The sequence below is a fragment of the Falco biarmicus genome, chromosome Z, assembly GCF_023638135.1.
Source record: "Falco biarmicus isolate bFalBia1 chromosome Z, bFalBia1.pri, whole genome shotgun sequence".
Classification (NCBI taxonomy): domain Eukaryota; kingdom Metazoa; phylum Chordata; class Aves; order Falconiformes; family Falconidae; genus Falco; species Falco biarmicus.
The window spans coordinates 31,686,543-31,695,959 of record NC_079311.1 but is presented as its reverse complement, the minus strand read 5'-3'; the positions used below and the strand labels follow the sequence as shown (position 1 = coordinate 31,695,959).

General features: G+C 46.2%; 1 long non-coding RNA gene across 2 annotated transcripts; it reads right to left on the bottom strand.

The window, feature by feature from the left end:
* Positions 1 to 314: 314 nt before the first annotated feature.
* LOC130142972 (uncharacterized) lies at positions 315 to 7,387 on the bottom strand. 2 transcript variants are annotated; one of them, XR_008819595.1, is made up of 5 exons: positions 7,244 to 7,387; positions 7,012 to 7,066; positions 6,615 to 6,713; positions 2,079 to 5,047; positions 315 to 329 (listed from the first exon to the last, which is right to left on the bottom strand). It is a non-coding gene; the product is annotated as an uncharacterized LOC130142972 (long non-coding RNA). The 2 variants fall into 2 exon arrangements; XR_008819596.1 differs by lacking the exon at positions 315 to 329 and having other exon boundaries at positions 3,941 to 4,577; positions 4,758 to 5,047; positions 7,244 to 7,386.
* Between the last annotated feature and the right edge of the window lie 2,030 nt (positions 7,388 to 9,417).

Here is a 9,417-nt window from a genome sequence, read left to right as displayed (position 1 = left end):
TCGCAGTGGCTGCAGAGTTCCTGCCTGTCTTCTGCGCAGGAATTGCGCCCCTGCTGCACAGCCATCGGCAGCCTCTACGCCGAGGGGACAGATGGGCGGCAGGAGGCAGAGGTGATCCACAGGTCTGTAGCCAAGCAGCACGTCTGCACTGGTGGGTGCAGGGTGGGGTGACAACATGCCGCTGCCGTCTGAGGTTACCCAACAGTTAAGTGGCAGGTAGCACTTGTCACTCACCCATGGGACCCTAGGACAGGCCACGGCCCCTCACGTCCCAGGCTCTAACGGCACAATGCAGTGCCCCAGAGTGGGGCAGCTGCTGGGAGGGAAACCTTCCCTGCCCGCAGCTGGGGAGGTGCTCCGATGAGATGCTTCATCTGCTGCTCCCGCTGTCTTCTCATCTGACACAAAAGTCGTGCCCAGCCACGGCACATACAGCCCTGAGCTGCAGGCAGCCTGCCCTTACCTTTTGCCCCTCACTGTGTCTCTCGGTCCTACTGCCTAACACGCTGAGTGTCTTGAGGGAAAAACTGACTTCCTTGTACTATGTAGACCAGGTGATGAAATTATTTTTTTTTTTCTTTTCTTTTTTTCAAAATGGTACCATCAGCCCACAAAGCCACTCTGCCAAAAGACTGGGACCACTGTGATTTCTGGTCAGCAATCCCTTACTAACAGATGTTTCTACAGCTTGTTGCATGCCACAGCCACACCACCTGTGGTTTGCTTCCCACCAGAGGTATTAGCCCGTTAGATGCAGGTAGGGCCTGGCATAGTTCGTACCTGCAGTGCATATGGTTCATTCACAGGTGACAGCTGGCCAGACTGGCTGGGCATGGAGAAGGGTAGAAATAGATTTTTCCAGGATTTTCCCAGGCCTGCAAGACAATTTCAGAAGTCTCCTGACCAATCAACGCCCTGTTGAGTGCTGCAGGGTATCTGCAGCTTCTGGTATACTGGTATGATATATGTCTGGTCAGGTAGCTGGGCTTCTAGTATATTTGCCTATACGCCAGGAAGTATTTTTACCTCTGGCTCTCAAGTCCAGAGGGCGGTGAGAGGAGGCCTGTTTTGTAAGTGCCTCGCTGAAGGAAGTAATGTATACAGACCTCCAGTCTTAGTTTTGAAGGCAGTGGGGCAAGGAAATGAATATCCCTCTGAGACTTGTAGGGGAGGTTTCTCAAGAGAGGGGCTCAGGGGCAGAGAGGAAATTTCCCCTCCATGCAGAAGGGGCTTGCCTCGAGTTGGGAGCTGCCAAGGGATTTTTAATGCTGCATCTTGGCCATCATCTGTTGTCTCAGATGGAAGGGGTAAGACAAAGTGACTCAAAAGCACGTAGGTGACCTTCAGCTGTTCCCTCTGCTGGAGCCTAGCCTGCTGCTACTCGTGAGTTGTGAGTGGAGGTGCCTGACCTGGTACTGCCAGAAATGTGGGAGCACGTATGAAGTCTCTGCTGCTGGCAGAGCTGTGAGGATAGCAGTTCCTGCAGAGAGGGGAAAAACCTGCCAGGGAGACTGGAGCCCGTGGTCCCGTCTTCAGCTGCCCCTTGTGGTTCTGGGAAAAGTGCTGTCTTTTCCCAGCTGGCCATGGTCTGACCCCAGCTAAGGCTGGGAAGTGCTGCTTCCCTCCCAGAGAGGCTGAACACAAGCAAATCAACCTTCACTCTTCAAAGGAAGAGACAGTATTTAAACGCACAGGTGGGGTATGGATCCCAGTTCCACCCTCCAGGCAGATGGGTTGCATTCCTTGGCACTCGGCTGGATGGCTTTGTCCTTCCAGCAGCTCCAGCTCCTGCATAAGAAAACCTCCACAAGACCCCAGAGACTACTGGATCCAGTTAAGGCTTTATTGCTGTCTGGGCTGAATGTGGCTTGCATCATCCATCACAAATGCTTGCAAGAGAAAAATCTCTTTTCTCTGTACCTCTTCACCTGCTCCTTCCACAAAATCTTAAGGTGGGGTATGGGGAAGATTAGGAAAAACATTCAGAGAGAGAGAGAAACTCCTTTTCAAGCAGCAACAGAGGAGCGAGACAAACCTAGTTCCAGCAGACAAAAAGGTGGCTGCTGTGTTTTACAGACCACAAAACAAACATGAGGATCTTTCCCCTCATAACATGAAAGGAAAGGTATTTTCTTGCTGCCTCCTTCCTCATCTTTGCATTTTCAAGCAACAGGTTTCAAGTTAACTTTCTGCTTCATTTTTTACCTCTTTCCAAGAAAAAATTGTCCGTTGACTGAGCTATCCGTCTCTTTTTCTCCCTGCTTTCTTCCTTGGCACCTTACACTTGTGTAATGCCACCTGGGGTTGGATACTCTTGTCTTTACTGCTTTCTCCTCTACACCTTTCATCAAGTTGTGGTTGCTCTTGCTGCTGGGGGTTGCAGCAGCCTCAGGCTCAAATAACACAGCTCTTTCTCCAATTATCTCAAAATCTATTGCCAAACACAACTTTCATCAAGTTTGCAGGCAAATACTTGGCTTGGTGTGCAGTCATGTGGCCAAGTGAGTGGCCTCACTTATTTCTCAGTGACAGCAGATACTTATCAAAGGGTTATTTAATACATCCACCCCATTTTTTGTCTTGTTGCTAGCAGTCTGGAAAAGAATTTATGCCCATCATTTTCACAGCAGTCTTTAGATGTATGTGCAATCTGTTCCCACATTCCCCACTTCCTCAAGAGGCAATTCCATCAGCTTCCTCAGGATTGCAGGGGCTAAACACTGGGACTGAACTTCAACCACAAGCAGACTGATCATACACCCCCTAGCACCACCACCTGACCTCGTAAGTGCTCTTAGTCTGGCACAGGTGCAAAGCCTAATGGTTTCCTTCAGCACCTTTGGATGACTGCTTCCAAAACTGCATGTACAGTCAGATGGATCACCTCTACTTTCCATAGGCTTGCCCCTCTCTTCCATGTGTTTTATAAATGAAAAAAGGAAGCCTTGGACCCAAACACCTGCACAAATTCTATTCATAGGACATGTGTATGAAATGGAGCACCCAAGCCTGCCACAGAAGCAAAGAAAAAAAATTGTGTCTGGACTGTTATTAAAATGAAGTCTGACCACATTGTCAGAATTTTCCCTGTACTTCTGCAACGCATGCCTGCAGCACCTTCCTTTTGCTGTGCACCTCTGAGTATGAGGCTGTATTTCCCAGAATTTCCCTCAGCTGAGGACAACGGTTCACCCCTTGATCTTCACAGGTACCTTAGTCTTGCTGTAAATAGTGTTAAAACTTACTATAGCTGTTTAGCATTGGCTTTTTTTGTCTCAAACCTGGTAATTATCTATTGCCTGGCCAGAATGGGGTGGCAGAGGAGTAACTTGGTCACCATGGGGCAGCTGTAGTGAGGCTTGTGGCACCTTTCCCACCCACATGGGAATTCAACCCAATGTAAAAGGACATATAAATATAATGTGTATAATCACATTGTGCTCAAGCACAGTCACAGGTGAATCCCAAGTGTTGAGTTTCAGAGGTTTTTCAGAAGCCCTTATTTCACATACCACCATTTGACAGCTTACAGGCTAGCACCACAGACATGAATTCAGTGCCCGTGTTTTAAAAACATTAGGTTTTCTGACAAATCAGATCTGATTTACAGCTCCTGAAATTACTGGAAAAATATTGGCTTTTAAGTGTGCAACACATCCTGTTAACCTGAGAGTTCAGGATATGATGCATTATTTCTGTATTGCAGAAAGAGGATTTGAAACTAACTGCCAGTCTGTATCCTTACTTTCATAAGCATTACCTTGTAATTTCAATACCACGAGATATACATTCAAGTAAAAAAACCAAAAGCCTAATCATGACATGTAGCTGATTTTCCTATTCCTCTTTTTTCCTTGAAAACACCCCATTTTAACCCCTTTTCCCTGCAGTTACTGGATACGCTACACTTCCAATTCAAATTCAATTTTGTTATACTTCATTCCCGTATACTCCGTAGGACTGCTTTATTAGTTCAGAACGTGCACTGGCAGTTAAAGGATTTATTTCTTTCAAAGTATAATCTAGAAGAGGCTGTGTATTTATCAACAGCAATTATAATAAAACATATGATGACGCTTCCTGAAAGACTGCCATCACTGGGGAGAGATTTAGACCTGAAATCACCGCTTCCGCTGTCTGATCTGCAATGTCAGAAGGAAGCTAGCCATCGTCCAAGTTAGAAACAAGGCCCCCTGAATGTCCGAGTTATTTGTATTACTTACAGTGACAAAACCCAAGACCACCACTACAATCTACCAGGATAGGCTTTTTACCTTCTGGGGTATCCAAGGTCCGTACAGCTGAGGAGGTACCTTAGCAGCTTACATGCTAATGGCAGACTTAATTTCACGTTAAAGGCCACTACTTTTTAAAATCTCAGTCCCCTGCATTGCCAGTCACTTCCTATAAAAGCGGCAGATTACAATTTAACGGTAACTTGTTCATAGTTTTGGGGAACATTTGACCCTCTGTTAAATCTGAAAAGATACGTTTAAAAATACCCGACTAGTGAGCCAGCACCAATTCTTCAGATCTCCTCAGCATAACTTAACAAATCACCATCAAGTTTGACTGCACTGTCAAATGCAAGAATCGTGCAATAATCTACTGTGATAACAACGCTGAAAATAGATGGCAGCAACTCCCCAGTCAAGCCATTTAATAAGCTGGTTCAGGCAGCCAGTGCCATGTCAGCCTCCCCCACATGTCCATATACATTAAATTGTATGTATTTTCTGATCACAAATATTACTTACGAGTAGTAGGTGTAGTGATTGGCTGTTGCTGGAGGAATACAACAGGGTGTTTCAGCTGCAGCAATGGCCAGCTTGTGACAAATGCTTCCTGTCACATTCTGTAAGTTATTTTTGCAGCTGTTCTGTGCAATTCTCTCAAAAGATACCAATTGAAGTGTTGCAAGACCTTTATTGATAGAATAACATGCAGAGCCCACCAAACACCGAACAATTCAGGGCCTAGCCATGTATCTCCATGTGGGAAATTAATATCCAATCCTTTGTTCATTTCAATATGGAATCTTCACTTGCTATAAGGGAAGAAAAAACCAAACATAGTTAGGACTACTAGTCACTCCCATGCAGTACTAAAATATGCAAAGCACTAGTGGGATCAAAGGCTTCCTTTAAGTATGCCATTTCTTTCTAGCCAGTTTTTAATGATTCCCACTTCTGCTTATTCAACAGAACTGTTATTTCATTGCTTTGGGGTAGAGGCACTTTTTTGGCTTACTCATTAGTAAATGACAGTTTTCTGAACTGGTAATTCAAATAAGCCCAGAAAAAGCTATCATTACAGGTATGTCCAATTATTCATTTCTAAAGAACAATCTTCAACAACTGCACTGCACTGAATGAAGTTTTAACAGTTGCTTTTCTAACTGGAAAACCACAACAAACCCACTGTTCGGAATGCAGAACAGTCATCTGTGTGCTACTTTTAAACAGATTAAACATTCTAAAGAAATAATCATGTAATTCCATTAAGCAGAGTAACACTGCACTACAGCCTCTATCTCCAAAAAATGTGAAGTTTCAGCTAAACCAGAGAATATCTAAAAGACCCATTGGTTATGGAACAAATAAATGGGGACCACGTATTTTAAGATGGTACAACAGCTGCGCAAAATAGCTTTATCTCTAGTAAGCAATATAATTCACCTACTTACATATTTGATTTTATATATGTGCAGTTAATTTAATTACGGGGTCTTGTTCAACATTAGTCTTCTTTAGGACAATGCAAATGTCACTATTTCCCAGCGAAATAGTTACTAAGTGTGTAGCTGCATCAAGAACAGCTTGAGTCATTAATCAATTTTCTTAAAGTTCTCAACTGTAAGTCCACCTAAAAAAGCCTAGGTGAATTCAAGCTACAGAACACACTTTTCTAAGGTGGGGGAAGGAACCCTCCCTTAGAAACACACAGGGGTCCCAAGAAATAATCCTAAGGATGAGAGAAAGCATGCTGCAGCAGAACTACTAGAGGGTGGAAGGCATTGAGAAAAAAGCAGCAATACTAATACCAACTGATCACCTTCAGTATATTCTCCTCACAAGAAATATAACAAATTAAGTTGATCTCTTAACACTGTGTTACTACCACCACTTAAAAGCTTTGAGTTGCAACTACAAGCAGCTGCCTATGTACTCTGGTTTAGGCTATCGGTCACATTTGTGAGATTTCTGTATTGCATGGAGAAAAGGGATCACAGATTTGCTGTGTCCAGCTGAATAAGGCAAATCCAAGTACAGTTAATATACAGTCCCAATTACTCCTCACAGAAAAACCTGCAGCTTTTAGCAATTTATTTTCCTAGTGGAAATTCAAATAGTCATTTAACAAATCCCGTTTGGTTGCAAAAGTGTTTTTAACTCTTCCTCTACTGATGTTTATGTTTTGCAGGGCTTGTCAAACAGCAGCACTATTTACCCTTCACATAACTCTAACCACTGCTCCATGAATCCACAAGAGTCTGCAGCCCACTGGCCGTGAGCCTCAATTCCTCCTAAAAACACTGCAGCAAAACGGCTGCCCACTTGCAAACCACTGTGTGCACTTTGGCAAGAGATGCGTAAATTAAACCAAGGGACTACCTTCTGCAAGCTCTTTTGCAATCCGCTGAAGTTCTTCCTGTTTCTTTTTCTCTTCAGCCTCTATTCTTCTCTCTTCTTCAGCAATAGGCTTTAGGTAGTCTGTCATTAACACATTTGATTTAAAACACAATTTCTAGAACCCGGCACAAAGCTCTGAGCCTGCTAGCTTACTCAAAAAGGAAGAAAGAGAGTTTCGCTGGCACACTGGCACATTCCACACGGATCTGTGGCTTCTAACCAGTTAAGAGCCCCTCTCCGAGGGCCTGCTCGGCAAGGCCCAGGCAGCTCCCGCTGCGGCGGGGAAGGGGAAATGGCGGCCAGGCCGCGCCGGCCGCCTCAAGGTGCCCTTGCGGGCCGTGAGGGGGAGGGGACAGGCCGCCCGGAGCGCCGCACTCACCGTATCGCTTCTTGCCGTAGATCATCCCCACCAGCAGCGCCGAGTACCGGGTGAACTGCGGGAGGCAGAGACAAGGACGCGGCCTGCACTCAGCTCACACGCACCGCCAGGCCCGGCCCGGCTCGGCCCGGCGCTGCCCGCCCGCCCGCCCGCCCGCCGACAGGCCGCCCCCCCGCCCCGCAGTACGGCGGGACGCCCCTGCGGCGCCGGGGCACCGGCCCGCCGCCCTCACCTTGATGAGCGGCGAGACCTGCACCGGCGGGATCATCCTGGCGGCAGCGGCGCGGCGGCCGGAAGTGACGGCGCGGAGCGGCGGCGGGGCGGAAGGGGCGGGGGGGTGCCCGGGGTGGGGGTTTGGTGAGGTGAGGCCGTCGTTTTGTGCGTGTTGTGACATTTCAGTGACCGGTCACACGCCGCCCAGGGGCGGGGAGCTATCTCGCCACAAAACGGCCGTGCTCGCTTCCCTTACGACAGAAGATAGAGGCGCCGTCCCGGCCGGGCGTCCCTCGGCCGCCGCGGGGGGGCGCGCTCGCAGCTCCCCCCGCCTGGGAAGGGCGTGGCGGGCGGCGGGGGCGGCGGCGGGAGCCCCCCGGGCTGCCACCCCGCCGCGGGGAGCGGGGCGACGCATCTGCCCGTGGCACGGCAGGCTGCGGCCGGGCCGGGGGCCTCACCGCCTGTGCCCCGCGGGCAGTGACCCCCGCGGAACCGCACCGACAGCGCCTTGATGTTGGATCCAGAGGGCAGAGGACCCATTGGCAAAGACTACGACGTGCGCTTCTGTGTTTGGCTCTTGAACCTTGACATAACCTTGTTGTTACGTGCCGGGCAACAAGAAATCTGGATGATGTTTCACATTCTCTCACAAAACTAATTAATCTTAACCTCAGCTGACTGCTCAGTAGTGCCATCATTTTTCAAATCCTTGCCTAAAGTTAAACATACACAGTGGAAGGGTAAGGACATGATTATTAAACTCCTTGGAACCTAATTACCTGTGCTTTTTTCTGCTCATCAAACCACAGGTAATTTAAATTCCTTCATTAAGAGAGGTCTGAAATGTTTTTAGGGAGCTGACTGGAAGATTTTTAGTGTTCCATTCATTTGTAGTATCATGAAGTTTTTTCAATTATTGTATGTGCTGCATCAGTAAGACCAGAAAGTACTTTCTTTCATGGATGGAAAGCTATCCTATCCCTCTACACCTCCACCACCACCATTCCACCATCTATTTATTTACTTTGAATAGCAAGAACTATGAAAGACACTTGGGAGCATTACAGATGAGACTGGTCAGTGCTGGGTGGATATCACTTTAGTTCCAGACACCAATATCAGTTGTTAATGCCACAGTAATTCACCACAAAGTTCAGTGCCAAGTCAGTAACAAACCGGTGAAGCTTCTAGTGGGACAATTGCTTACTCAACCCCTTTTGTCTAATGCATATCCACATGACAGTTTTAAAATCCTTAGGTACTCGACAGTGGCATGATTTTAATGAAATGTTATAAATCTCCCAAACACAAAGCAGCTGTATTTTAACTAGGAGTCTTTATGCTGGTCTGTGAAGAGAACACATAGTGACTTGGAGAGGGGCATTTGCAGAACTAGAACCAGTCCAGCATTTCTCCATAGGCTCGTATACCAATTTTAAAAGCAAGCAGTGCAAGTTAGATCATATACTAGCCAGGAGTGTTCTTCAACTTGGTACTAAGAAGAAAAAAGTTGCAAACTGTGATGGTCTTGAATTAACTGAATCACTTACTTTGAAATACAGCTAATGTTAACCAGCCATCTAACAAGACTTTTCTGTGTACCACCAGCCGGAAATGCCTTCTGATGACCCAGGCTAAGAAATTTAGTGCTGTCTTCATTTTGTCATTGACATGGATGTGGGTGCTAAATACAAATTGCTTTTTAAAAAGTAAATAAGTCCCTTAAGTTAAAACTTACAAACTCCTAAGACAGAGTGAGAAAAATGTTACATCTTTCAAGAAAAAAAAAATCCTACAGGAAGTCGTATGTCGGTAACAACCGATTCTGCTCTTTGAGGCAGCATCTTTATAAACTTGCACCAACTCATTTTTTGAGGTTTTGCTTTGAGGAAGTGCTTTACTGAGTTACTGATTGAGCTTGATTTATTCAAAGCAGTGAAGTGCTCCTTTTTAATGATTCGTAACATGATTATGATTTTTATAATTTTGCAGTGTTTTTTAATTAAGCAATTAATTGAATTATATCCCTGTGCTGGATATTTAAACAAAAAGCACTAAAGCTCTGAGGAAAAAATCACCACTGCTCTTCATTTCTTTTGATGATATACAGACAGAACAAATGTTCTGGTCTTCCCCTACTGATGCAGCAGGCGACTTGGCCTACAAGCCATGATGCTATGCCATCAGACATGA